This window comes from Cydia splendana, chromosome 19, assembly GCF_910591565.1.
Source record: "Cydia splendana chromosome 19, ilCydSple1.2, whole genome shotgun sequence".
Classification (NCBI taxonomy): Eukaryota; Metazoa; Arthropoda; class Insecta; order Lepidoptera; family Tortricidae; genus Cydia; species Cydia splendana.
Window position 1 is genome coordinate 13,298,580 of NC_085978.1, and position 14,590 is coordinate 13,313,169.

Below are 14,590 nucleotides of genomic sequence, written 5' to 3' on the forward strand. Positions count from 1 at the left end.
CCTTGGCAGACGAGATTATGTGAGCACGGTCACCATCGGTTACCCTACACTAACCCATCTGATACCACCATGAAACCAATTCCAGTCGGTAGGTATGAACCCCCATTTTAGGAATATATAAGTCTGCCAAGGTTTTTCCTGCCGAAACACCTTGGCAGACGAGATTATAAGCAGGATGACCATCGGTTACCGTACACTAACCCATCTGATACCACGATGAAACCAATTCCAGTCGGTAGGTATGAACCCTCATTTCAGGAATATATAAGTCTGCCAGGGCTTTTCCTGCCGAAACACCTTGGCAGACGAGATTATGTTAGCAAGGTGTACATCAGTTACCCTACATCAACCCATCTGATACCACCATGAAACCAATTCCAGTCGGTACTTATGAACCCCCATTTGAGGAATATATAAGTCTGCCAAGGTTTTTCCTGCCGAAACACCTTGGCAGACGAGATTATAAGCAAGATTCCCATCAGTTACCGTACACTAACCCATCTGATACCACCATGAAACCAATTCCAGTCCGTAGGTATGAACCCTCATTTCAGGAATATATAAGTCTGCCAAGGCCTTTCCTGCCGAAACACCTTGGCAGACGAGATTAAGTTAGCAAGTCCAGCTTGTTTGACAAGTCCAGTCTGCCAAGTCAAGTCTGCCAAGGCCTTGGCTATTCCTGAAATGCGGGTTCATACCTACCGACTGGAATTGTTTTTATGGTGGTATCAGATAGGTTAATGTAGGGTAACTGATGTACACCTTGCTAATATAATCTCGTCTGCCAAGGTGTTTCGGCAGGAAAAGCCTTGGCAGACTTATATATTCCTGAAATGAGGGTTCATACCTCTCGACTGGAATTGGTTTCATGGTGGTATCAGATGGGTTGATGTAGGGTAACTGATGTACACCTTGCTAACATAATCTCGTCTGCCAAGGTGTTTCGGCAGGAAAAGCCCTGGCAAACTTATATATTCCTGAAATGAGGGTTCATACCTACCGACTGGAATTGGTTTCATCGTGGTATCAGATGGGTTAGTGTACGCTAACCGATGGTCATCTTGCTTATAATCTCGTCTGCCGAGGTGTTTCGGCAGGAAAAACCTTGGCAGACTTATATATTCCTAAAATGGGGGTTCATACCTACCGACTGGAATTGGTTTCATGGTGGTATCAGATGGGTTAGTGTAGGGTAACCGATGGTGACCGTGCTCACATAATCTCGTCTGCCAAGGTGTTTCGGCAGGAAAAGCCTTGGCAGACTTATATATTCCTGACATGAGGGTTCATACCTACCGACTGGAATTGGGTTCATGGTGGTATCAGATGGGTTAAATTAGGGGTCCCGGTGGCCACCTTTGAGAACGTCTGCCAAGCACTTCCGGCATAAAAAATACTGGCAGACTTCGCTTTTCTATGTCTACATGTAAATTTCTAACTGCTGCCATAACTATTATTTCGGTATCAGATGGGTTAAATCAGCCCCCTTTTTTCGCACCGGAAGTGGCCTTCTTTTTCGTACTTTCGGCAAGTTCCGCCGTGGCAGACTATCGAATTCGGACTTAGCATCACTTTTATGGGAAACCATTGTGCATTTCATCGTGGTATCAAGTCGGTTAGAAAATTTGCGGCAGGGTCTTCTACTACACTGTCATCAGCAGACATCGTAAATTTTATAGCATTATTGGTGCAGCGGCAGCGGAGCGGTGAACGGAATTGGTATAGATAATTCCAACTAAAATGGTAAATAATGGTTAATATTAAAGTAATTAACGCTAATTAATCATTAGGGTTGAAATTGTTTAGGTATACCAATTCCGTTAATACCACTCCGCTGCACCGAATATGCTATAAAATTTACGATGTCTGGTCATTGCAGAATGATGGCAGTTATAATTCGCGCGTGCGTCTCGCTTGCGACAAATCCGAGCGAAATGAACGCGTGAATGATTTATTAACGGACATAATTCAGATTTTGTTTTGATGTCATGTGTAAGTACTAAGTACGTTCGAATTTGCTTGCTAATTTATTATCACTTATCATTAATCAAAAATAGCGGTTTTTAAACACTTATGTTTTGTTTCAAAAGGAGTTCATCGCTTAAAAAACCGGCCAAGTGTGAGTTGGACTCGCGCACGAAGGGTTCCGTACCGTTACGCAAAAACCGGCAAAAAATCACGTTTGTTGTATGGGAGGTGGGAGCCCCACTTAAATATTTATTTTATTCTGTTGTTTGTATTTGTTGTTATAGCATAAAAGAAACATATCATCTGTGAAAATTTCAACTGCCTAGCTATCATGGTTCATGAGATACAACCTGGTGACAGACAGACGGTCAGACAGACAGACAGACAGACGGACAGCGGAGTCTTAGTAATTGGGTCCCGTTTTTACCCTTTGGGTACGGAACCCTAAAAAAGATAAAGATAAAAGATAATTTTATTCGTGACGATCACAAAACATGTACGAACATGCACAGACAACAACAGCAAGAAAAGAAGAAATTATTTAAGTGTTCATCACGAAATGGACCCAACTCAGCATAATGCTAGCTATAAAGCCAGCGCTGGTCTTCCGTAGGGCCGATTCGGTGATGCCAAGACAGATAATACATAAAGATATATATTAAAACATTACAAAAATACACAAAAGGAATTTAAGAGAACAGAGAATACAAAAGAAATATACAAGAAAAATCATTTGGAAAACAAACAAAATAAAAGAAAATATAATATAAGAGAAATAATTAAGAAATTATAAACGCGACCATACCACAGAATAATTAATAGTACTACCGTACAGAAAGGAAACTTCCTACAAAAACGAAGTTTGACAGCGGTTCAGGGTCGAATCATGCTGTCCCTTTCTAATACATGGCACTATCCCTTTCGGCTATTTATATAGGGTTATCAAAAATCAAGTGATTATCTTATCTGTGGTCGTGCACGCAAAAGGAAGTCAAGTGGTGCCAACCCTAATAATTGCTCGGAGCAATGCTGAGCCGAGCGGAGCCGAGCGGAGCCGAGCGGAGCGGAGTTTGACCGAAGTCAGGAGTTTCGCACCCCTGACCATACAGTCAACGCTGCCTGCAGCTGCTACATGAATCTAGTAGGTATAGGTATAATAACTGGATCTGGCATGAAAGGTAGGGGGAAGTGACCGAACAGGATAGTCTTTATCTTTCAGTAAACTCAAAATCGTAATTAGATTCCAAAAAAGTAAGACAATGTTGCCACTGCAATAATTTGTTTGTAAAATAGTAAATTCCTTTTTATAAATAAACACGTTAAAATAATTTATTTATTGGTAATTTTACTCCTATGATATAAAAAAGTACTTTTATTTACTTATTTTTACATAAATACAAGACGCGCTAGTAAAAAGTGGCAACATTGTGTTACATTTTTTGGAATTTAATTATGATTTTGAGTTTAGGAGTAGCAGCGAAAGAGCTATTATTGTTTGTCCTTGTCACAGTTTCACATTTTATTTGTTCCCCACCGTTAATTTAGTATGTATTATGGTGGGCAACAAATAAATTCGACCAATCATAGTGTCGCATTGCGTATGTTTTGTCCCTCACGGAGGCACGCGTATACCACTTCTATAGGATCCTATGAGCTGCTAGCTCCTATGAGCTGCTAGCTAAAAAAACAACTCAACGACATTAAATAATAAAAAAAAAAAAAATTTTTTTAGGTCATTTTTACACAAATCGACTAAGCCCCACGGTAAGCTCAAGATGGCTTGTGTTGTGGGTACTCAGACAACGATATATATAATATATAAATACTTAAATACATAGAAAACAACTATGACTCAGGAACAAATATCTGTATCATCATACAAATAAATGCCCTTACCAGGACACTTTTGCACTTGTGCACTTTTTGAGGAGGATTGTAACTCAAAATATTAATAACAGGGCCATATACCTAGTGCAAAATGTCTGCAGCACTATGTATAATTGAGGTTAACGCCATCTAGCGTTGTATCGTCGCATTACTTGAAACCCCTAAGCACATCACTGTGAGAGTCATCACACCAGTTTGAGGGAAACTCACTAGATGGCATTTAAATAAAAAAACAATGACATTGTCCGTCACACATAACATAAGTCACGCAAGCGCCCTGCGCCGCCTACATGAAACAGCAGGCTCAGGCATACATTTTCGCAGTGCGGTAGAAAGAGAGGAGAGACGCCTTACGCGTTACCCCTTACGCTGTCTCGAGTTTATCATTTTTTCTCCACCTCAAAAAGTGCACAGGGGTCGTTCTCTCATTTCGTGCAAATCGGTGATATTCTCTCGATTTGTAAATTTTCTTTTAAATGGTAAATTTTTGGGTTTCCATGCATTGTGGATTCATTTATTGACACTTTTATGCTAAAGGCACCTTCGTAACCTTATTCCTTTTCATTTAATAAGACTGGTTGTAATGAACTACGCGCTGGTAATGAAATGGGCATGGATGGTAATTTTATCAGTGGAGGGTAATGAAACAAACTTATGAAATCGCAATAAAAAAAACTTTAGTTAACGAAAATGAACACCATTAATATAATGAACAACATTAAAATCACGTGTCTTAAGCGCTGTGCAGACGATCAAGCCGACTTAACAAATACTCCGGCTTGACAATCGCGACTTATGATTTACCACCTAGCTTGTAGCGATTGTCAAGCACAATGTACGTGATTGAAGACGTATTTCGTATTGTTTATTTATTTAATGATTACACAGCACTACATCAGTCTTGTCACCAACACACTGAGAAACTACATACTTTAATTTAAAATTAACATCCAAATACACTCTACTGCCAATCCATCCACCGTAGCTCCATAAACTCGCAAAATCTCAAGCACTCATGAGTCAACAGGAGATGCACCAGGAGAAGCCTAAGGGTTATATTTCTAATGTCCGGTACAAAAAGTCTTACAAGCCTCTCTAATAGTTCAAGGCAGCCAGAGTTTCCACGAAAAGCCCAACAAGCTAAAAGTAGTAGGCTTAATTTGTGCCTCACGTCCAAAGAAATGAAGCCCAGGGTTCCTAAAATAAATTTTGGTAATAAATCCTAAGGAAATTCTTTTGGACCTTTTCCAATAGTAGAATGTACGTTGACTCGTAAGGGATCCAGGCTAATGCTGACGCCTCCAACTTGCTTCTGACCAGAACATTGTAAAAAACTTTTATGGGGCAAGGGTCATGGAATTCTCTGACGTAGCGAGTGACAAAGCCTAATCTACTGAAGCTACAGTACCAAGTGCTTTGATATGGTCGTGAAATGTTAGCCGCGTATCGAATATGACCGCAAGATCCTTTACTGAGACGACTCTTGTTATTACAAGAGTCTATTGGATCTAAGAGTCTATTGGCTCAGGTCCAAGAAAAAATTGAGCATGTGTAGGAAATAGGGCTTGATTAAAACTACACACTTGACACTTAGCCGCAATGAAAGTCAGTTTGTTATCCCGACTCCATTGGAACAGAGATGAAACATCCTCCAGCAACTTACAATCCTCCTCCTTCTCAACTCAATATACCAATTTAAGATCGTCGACGTAGAGTAGACAACGAGCATTATGGATAACCGAGGGCAGGTCATTGACCATTATTCCAAATAAGAAAGGCCCCAAGATTGAATCTTGGCTGTCACCAGAACGAGTATGGTACGGATCTGGTACGAAGTGGTCATGCTGGTCGTTGCATACTGCGGTTGATCACGCAGATAACTGGCAAAAATGTTAAGCAAATGTGGATTGAACCCAATAGAGTCTAGTTTGTGTAGGAATAGATCGTTACCCACACGATTGAAGGCTTTTCGGAAATCATAATATGTTACAGGACGTCTATCAGGATACCCATATACAGATGCTCTGAGATGGTGTCAACCAAGGTCAGGTTAGATTTTACAGGCCGTTTCGCTCTGAAACCATGCTGAGTGTTGCACAGGAATAATGGTTTCACTTGTTTCGACAACGTGCCATGGAGTATGGACTCAAACAGCTTTGCTAAAGCTGAAAGAAAAGAATACCTTGACTTTGGGATCGGTCTTACCCGTAAAATGTTCCAATGGTGAGGATATGTACTTGTGGAGAGTAGGTACCAGATTAAGCATTGAGTGTACTGGACCATTCAAATGCTCTAAACACCCCTTTCTTAATATATGCAGGTACCTAAGTAGTCTGGACCAACAGCATAGAAGCCCGAAAAACTTACTTTGGTGTTAAGACCCCTTATGCAGGTACCTAAGTAGTCTAGACCAACAGCATAGAAGCCCGAAAAACTTACTTTGGTGTTAAGACCCCTTATATTTTGGTATATTAGATCCAGTGAAGGTTTCAAATCAGGATTCCGAACTAAGTATTACTGGTTGGTTTTTGTCTGACTCCCATTGACGTTGGATTTACGAAATGACCACGATTATCGGGCTACATAGTTGGAAATAAACGGGATTCATACATTGTCGAGGGTACTCCTATTTCGAAAGTCTTGGAGTCCCCTTTGAGTTTAAGTTCATCGACAGTGCTCCATGAATAACAGCAGATATGCCCGTATGTCCTCCGATCCTCAAGCTATATTCCACAGATGGATGGATGGATTCCACGATGGTCCACCGCCCTGAGAGGGATTTTACACCGCTTTTTACTGCTGGTATCAGTTTTCTGAGATTTATCACGCACGGATTGGGAATTGTCGCTTTTGACGGCGGAGGCACTATTATTGCTTATCGGCCTGTGTTTATGTTTCTGTAGTTTCTGCCCTTTATTCCAAACATTTACCCCGTTCTCTACCTTATCGTCGACAGGTATCAGATGATTCCAATTCACTTAGTCTCTTAGTAACGTGTCAAATTTCTCAGCACAGTCCTTGAGTGCGGTCTGGTATTATATGTAGAGCGGCAGATTATGTTAATCTACTGCGCTCTAGTTAAATCCAAAAAATCACCAGGTGGGCTCCCCTATATATTATTACATACAGTTTTAAATGCTTATACCAACATTCTATCTATAATAACTTAACCCTCTTTCCATTAAATGCACTGCCTCAAATACATTATCATTACCTTCTAAATTCGTTCATTACCTTCCCTGGCAAAATTGGAAGGAAAAGAAATGAATGAAACAGATATGAATGAAGTTTTGGAAGTTTTCGTCGCCTAGGTCGGTTGATATCAGACCTTGATTTCGCAGAATAAGCCACACGAAAGGCAACCCTAAAACACATCAATTAGGTATAATTTTAATAATGTACAATTGGTACTTACTATATAAATCACTAGATGGCGATGAAGATTTATCTGAACCACACTCCTTCCCGACACGAGAGAACGTAGGTATTTTCGTCAAAAGCAACATACGGACGACCGCTGTGGTAGCACGCGGCCAACTGACTGACGAACAATGTGTTGTATCCGCGGGAGTGCTATATACCCTTGCTATATAGCAAAATATAGCTAATCCATTTCTCGCGTCGGTAATGAAGAAATTGCTTGGACCATCACTTATAAGGCTGTATAGTTTTATTGTTAATTTCTTAGCGTATAATATTATAGGATATAAAACATAACTAAATTGCTTGTTTACTGAACCAACAACAAGTTTTCTATTTTTAGTATCTTAAGGTTCAAATGGAGGTCAAAGTTTAACTTCACGCGTTACATGCAGAGAGGAATGAAAATAGTGGGGGTTAATTGTAAATATAAAGAAAATAACCACCTTTTTAGAATTGTTCATGGCGGGCCAATATACTTTAGGTCCTATGTTACAACCTTGCATTAACAGATATTCGAAAACACCATCACATTTTTGGTAAATTGCAAATAATACCGATTTGCACGAAATGCGAGAATGACCCACTGTAGCGCCGCTAAAGAAGTTTTCACTTCAAAAATTATAAGCCCGCTCCACACTCACCGCGATTCGCGCACGAGTGTGAGCGGGCTATAGGATCATGATAATTTGATAAAATTAATAAGATAAACGTACTGGTGCTCGACGCGGTCCCAGTACATGTCATCTTGTCAATAGAGGTGACAGCAAGGTGTTATCTATTGAGCATTAGCATGTCGAGCACTAGTACGTTTACCTTAATTGTTACATTTGTGAAGGGCCGGCCTCACGTAATACCTATTACGTATAGGTACCTACCTATAACTATAATATAATATAGTATCTGCCGGCCTAGCCAAGGTGGCAATCGCTTGCGCTACGACAGCGAAACGCCTTGTGTCTCTCTCTATCGCTCTTGCGTATTAATGTAACAGTGACAGTTGCGTTTCGTTCGCTACGGAGCGTAAGCGATTGACATGTTGGCTACGGGGCCTGAGGGCCTACCGCGAATCACGTTCGACGTGTATAGTTCGTTTTTTTAGCATTAGAATAAAGGTAAACAATCTTGACGTGTCTTTGTATTGAAAATTATTGAAAAACGACTTATTTTTAAAAAGTGTTTTTTAATAAAAAGACACGTTAAGATCGCTTACCTTCTTTCTAATACTAAAAAAACGGACTATAACCCCTGTCACACTTACGTACGAATTTACAAGTGCGACAGAGAGGCAACACATGGAACGTGGTTCGCGGTAGGCCCTCTGATTGCGTCGCTTTAGGCAGGCGTGGCTCACTCCGCGATATCGTCGCTTTGCTACAGGTAGCTAAAAGTACATCCGTTCCACACCAATTTTGGTGGCTAGCCATAAGCCGCTGTCGCCACTTAGCGGCCATATCTGTCCTGATCGTAACAGACGCGTTTTGTTAGAGAGTGAGTCTTCTGTACCTAGTACTATTATTTATTCTGTGCTTTAGGCGGGCTGTTTCCTTGTTAGACGCCGACGTGTAAAAACCGTATGTTGAAGTTCAATAAATACAGAAAAGACAGAAAATCAACACAAATCGTACCTATCCTGTAAATTGTGAAGCCACCCGACCAATAAACGTTTTTTTACAAAGGTAATTTGTTTGTATTTACCCTGTCCTGTTTATGTATGTGTGGTAAGCGTCGCGGTAACGACTTTTATAATAAATAATACATTAACATAACAAAAAGGCGTTAGTCTTAGAGCATTTGAGCGTTTTCCAAAAAAATGTACATTTCATTCATGTCTTCAAAATATTGACTTCTTGGGCTCATTTTACTCAGAATCATTTGTACATTCACGCCTCATACATGACAAAACGTGTCCCAAAATTTTGTATGAAAAAATATTTTTCCAGTGCGTCACGTTCATAGAAATAAAAAATCTTTTCATACAAAAATGTGACGATCTGGAAAGGAAATCTGGGGACACATTTTTTCATGTACGAGGCGTGAATGTACAAATGATTCTGAGTGAAATGAGCCCCAGAAGTCAATATTTTGAAGACATGAATGAAATGTACATTTTTTTGGAAAACGCTCATTTAGTAACTGGAGACGTCATGGCTGTCATTTTCTGTACGAAACAGTCTGCCAATTTTCCGGGGAAGGGACGTCAAATGTATTGCTATTTCTACATGATTTGTACGTAACGCACAAATAGCCATGTCTGTCCATACAAAAGTTTGCACAATTGTGCAAGTTTTTCGGCAGAGGGGTGAGCTCTTAAAGGCGACTCCAGGTTATTAAATGCTCTAAGGCGTTAGTACAACTTGTACAACAATAACAGGTATATCATATTTGTCCTAATGTCGTTATTATGTTTTTTAAACTATCAGGTCAATGGCCAATGGCCATCATACCATAAGGGGTGTACCACTATATAGTAGTTTATGTGACTGCTTTTCTGTCTAGTGAAACAAGGAACCAAAATTAGAAAAGTGCGATTATCTCGAAACCACGAAACTTCTACTAGACCTATATGTGCATTTTCTGGACTAGCTTAAGGTGCCCTGTCGGTGGTTAGAAGGTTATCCATTAATTACTGGGCACCCTGTATAATATTCTTACTACCTAGTTTCTTGAGGGGTCTGGTTCTTGAAATATAATTAATTACCATCACGACCGTTTCTACTTGAAATTGTTAAATAAGCAAAAAAATAAAATATGTTGGCGGCGGTCCGGATCCGGACCGCGGTCCGCCATTTGGTGACCCCTGCTCTATAGGCATGGATGTGGTCATGCTCATGTATGCGTTTCTTTCTTTTGCCCGAACGTCAAGATTAAAGGATGACTCTACTACTCTCTCTCCCTCTACTCTCTCTACTCTCTACTCTCTCTACCTTAGACCGGGCCGTGTCCGGGCAGGAGCTTCCGGCGCGTCGTTTTCCATGGAAAGCAGCACGTGATCACCTGTCATGTCCATAGACTAGGAATCCTCTAGACGGAGTTTCGAGCAATTATTTCATGAAACCGATGCTGCCAAAAATACTGGGGTGCGGGGGACGAGGTGAGCGAGTCCCGTGCCGTGATTAGTCCGTTCAAAGACACAGGCGTCACACAAATACACTTTGACTCGAAAATGGAGTAAAACTACCGTATATTTGTGGCAGAGGGGGTAGCGCTAGCATAGGCTCAGTCTGAAGGATGTCTTGTCTGTGCTTCACTGGCTCGGTGACCCAAAAAAATCTTGGCCAGAAAGAACGCCACTCTGCCATATTCTGCGTCACTTCACGCCAGTTGCATACTCTGTGGGCGGACAGGCCCCGTAGACAACACGCCAATCGCTAACGCTCCGTAGTGACCGAAACACAACTGTCGCTGTCACACTAATATGGAAGAATGATAGAGATACAAAGCGATTCGATGGCGACAAGCGATTGTCACCTTGGCTAGGCCGGGTTTTTTAGGGCTTCGCCACTCCAGCGGTATCTGGGATGCCCGGATGGATGTTCTGAACCCGGGTGCCCCACATACGCTCTAATGCGCAATTTACTGCCGGCTCCATAAAAAACCTGTTTGGAAAAGGTTCCATCGCCAACAAAGTTTACGAGCTACTGACATAATATATCTTAGGGCGGAGTAAAGAAAAAGAGCGCTCGAAATTCAAAAATACCCCCTGTGGCGAGAAGTGGCTCCACTTCTCGGCATAGACTAAAATTGGATGAAAAATATAGTCTCATGGTTTCAACTTAAATTGACTATAAATCGAATGAAAATTGTAGCATACCCAAATTAGCATGAACCTTAAATGGCTTAGCAATTGAAGTTCGTGGCGTAGGTTTATATACTTAACTCTGACCATGCTAACTTTACACAAACTGGGCATTAAATATGCATACATATCCCTATAAGCTCCATGCTTGACGTAGCACTTGGCGTGAAAACCTAGCATGGTCCATTACCAGTATTTTTTTACCGGTGTCACCGTGTATACGCCCTACTCGGTGGACATTAAGCCGCCAGTCGATAAAAGCTTCAGCGGTAAATCGCTCGTCCGACTTCAGTCTAATCTCCGCCCAAACACGATACGACGCATCTATATATGACATTTGAAGCGACTTAAGACTTTTTGAAACCAAGCGTAAAGCTCGTATAATATTATAATGAAATAATGGATTTGGTAAAAAATAAATGAACTTTTGTTATGGTACATCATGAGATCAACGGCATTTCAGGAGTCAGAAAAGCAGAGCTTGTACGGGTATCGTGGTACGGTTTTTTGATGGACTTTGATGTTTTTGTGATAGATAGATATTATCATATTAAACATTTTATTTTATGTGCCTCTGCCACCTAACTTTGGATACGAAATTAGGTGTATTAGGTGTATATTCGTTAGGATAGATGTGTCGCTATATCGTTCCTAATCCTTGGAGTCTCTGTTTCTTTGGTCCCCCTACATAGTGTCTGGTGGGCGGCGCGCTATCGCTCGTGCTGCGTGCCTCGAGATGCTCAAGAGAAACTTAGCTAAAATACTTACGTTAACGTAGTTCCAATGGTAACATTACATTCCTAACCCTTGGACTCTGTTTCGTAGATCCCCCTACAGAGTGCCTGGTGGGCGGCGCCCTATCGCTAGTGCTGCGCGCCTCGAGATGCTCAGGAGTGGCTCCGCTGAGCATCACCGCCGCGGACGCCGGCTGGCGCATCGCGGTGTCGCCGCCGCTTGACGTCTTACAGCGCGTTTTCATGACTGCTCTTAGTGAGTACTGAGACTATTTGACAAACTGTGCACAAAATTGAAAGTAATGTTAAACACCAATATCTACTTACGTCAATTTATTTATTTAAACTTTATTTAACAAAAGAAATACTTAATGAAGGAAGCATCATATATATATAGGGCGTTCGCTAGCTGGCGCAAGTGCACGGACCCGTCGCACGTACATGGGTGGGGTGCCATTATAGGCAAAAATCCGACGCACGCGTCCGCGCCTGTTGTTGTAGTTGCTCTTACTTTTTTTCGTTAACCCGCTCACCCGCTCCGTGCACCGGCGCTAGCTAGCGGACGGCGTTATCATCTTGTTGCTATAAACAGTGTTCATTTCAGATCTCGTATGCCTAGCAGCCCTAATTCTAGACTTCCAAGAAGATCCAAGCAAGCGTATCCGCGTCGGGGATTCCGCCGTGACGTCTTTTGTATGGATCGCTGACCTCGTCCTGGTGCTCGCCATAGCCAGCCTGGCCGTGTACCGCGGCTCCGCTCGGATGGAGGAAATGATACGGTTGCTGAGGGAGTTGCAGAAGGTACAGTCAGCTTCAATAGTAGCGGGTTAAACTACGCGCCAAAAGTATCTGCCACCCAGAATAGTACATTACGATGCAAGTGCGAAAAGTAGGAAATTCGACACGAGTGGCGATAAATTTGACATTGTGTACGGTGAGTTTCATCAGTGGTTACTCATAGAGCACGTCTGAATGTCTGTCAAGTAAAACCGGTTTGACAGCACTGGTTTCCTCGAATGCGGCTGACCCAGTGAAGGAATAATATTCGTTCACTAGGCTGACCCAAATTGAAACACGACCGAAGGGAGTGCTTTAAATCGACACGAGTTGCGAATTATATACCTTTTCGCACGTGTATGGTACAACGTTTTACAGTACATATGGCCCTTCAAATTTTTGACAAACGCACGTATTGTCCTTAATCCCGCCCTAGGGCGGTAAAGTAGCACCATAAAGTAGCACCGTAAAAATCATATCATACCTATACCATTTGCAACCAAGCTAACTAACTATACAATTAGTGGAGGGTGAATTAACAACCTAAAAGAATTAAAAACAAACAAGATACCTACCACTAGTAGTTTTCCAATGTCAATATCAAATGCTATCTACGTGGTTATTAGTTCGCATTTGCAAATAGAAATACAGATGTAGTGGTTAATTATTTTCCATCGTATTTTCACGGAAACGTACGAACGTGTCTTGCTACAGTCAGTCTTGGTACAAAAAATACTGAGGTTCACTGAAGTATCATGACAAATACGAACGTTTCCGAGAAAATACGATGGAAAACAATTATGCACTATATACATCTGTACAGGGGGTTGCGGTCAGTATCTTACCTATAATTTTTTACATTTTTTAGATCAATACTGACCTAAATAACACCGGATGCGTAAAAGTGGAGAAGATTGGTGTCATCGTAATGACTAGCTTTTTGATCAGCACCATAATGATTCAGTCTGCTGAGGTCTACCTCAAGACGAAGTTCTTCATTGATAAAGGATACAATTGTAAGTGGGAACGGTCTATAAAGCAAAATTAATGGGAAATTCCGCCATCAACCTCTTTTTTCTAAAACAATTCATTATTAATATTGTGTACCGGTTTAGAAAAATAAATAGATCGCGGGCCAGGAGCAAATATCGTCAGTCATCGCCCCCGCTTGATACTTTGTCAGATGATGGTTTGGATGCATATCGTGAATTAAAAACCGTTAGTCTTCGCACCGCCTGACGATTTTTTAAACTCATAATAGCATCTAAACTGTCATTTGACAAAATATCATATGGGAGGCGATAACTAAATTTGTTTTACTTTTTTACATGTTTCGATGGCTGCCATTCCTCAACCCACCAATGGAGCGGCAGCTAACGTCCATATAAAGGTTCATCATACATAGCCACTATACGAGTTATCACCCGGGAGGCGTTTGGTCATGGAAATCTGTTCGTGGCTCGCGGTCTAAAACGTTGTTGACGGAATTTTTCGTATGACGGAATTGGCCGCATTGAGTATTATTTGAAGGAGGCGTAATTAAAATCGAACACCACCGTTAAAATTAATAAATGTTCACAGGGCCGATAATGATAATGTACAGCTCGTACTATGTGGCAAACTATATGGGTCTCCTGGCGCGGCTACAGTGGGGCTTCGTAGCTTTAGCAGTTCACAGCGCCGCGGCTACTGTCAACCAGCGGCTACTGCGACTGCACCACGGTGACTATTACTGTTCTATAGTCAGTAGTTAGTAGGTTAGCCGTGCACGGCAACGCGGCTACGGTTAAACAGCGCCTAATGACTGTGACTGTACCATGTACTGTTCTATATCGGTAGTGGAGCTTCGTCGCTTTAGCTGTTCTCCGCGCTGCGGCTATTGTGAACCAGCGGCTACTGCGACTGCACCACGGTAACTCCTCCTTTATAATCGGTAGGGGGTTTCGTCGGTTGAACTGTGCAGTGTGCACGAGGCCGCGGCTACGATTAACCAACTCCTGTTGCG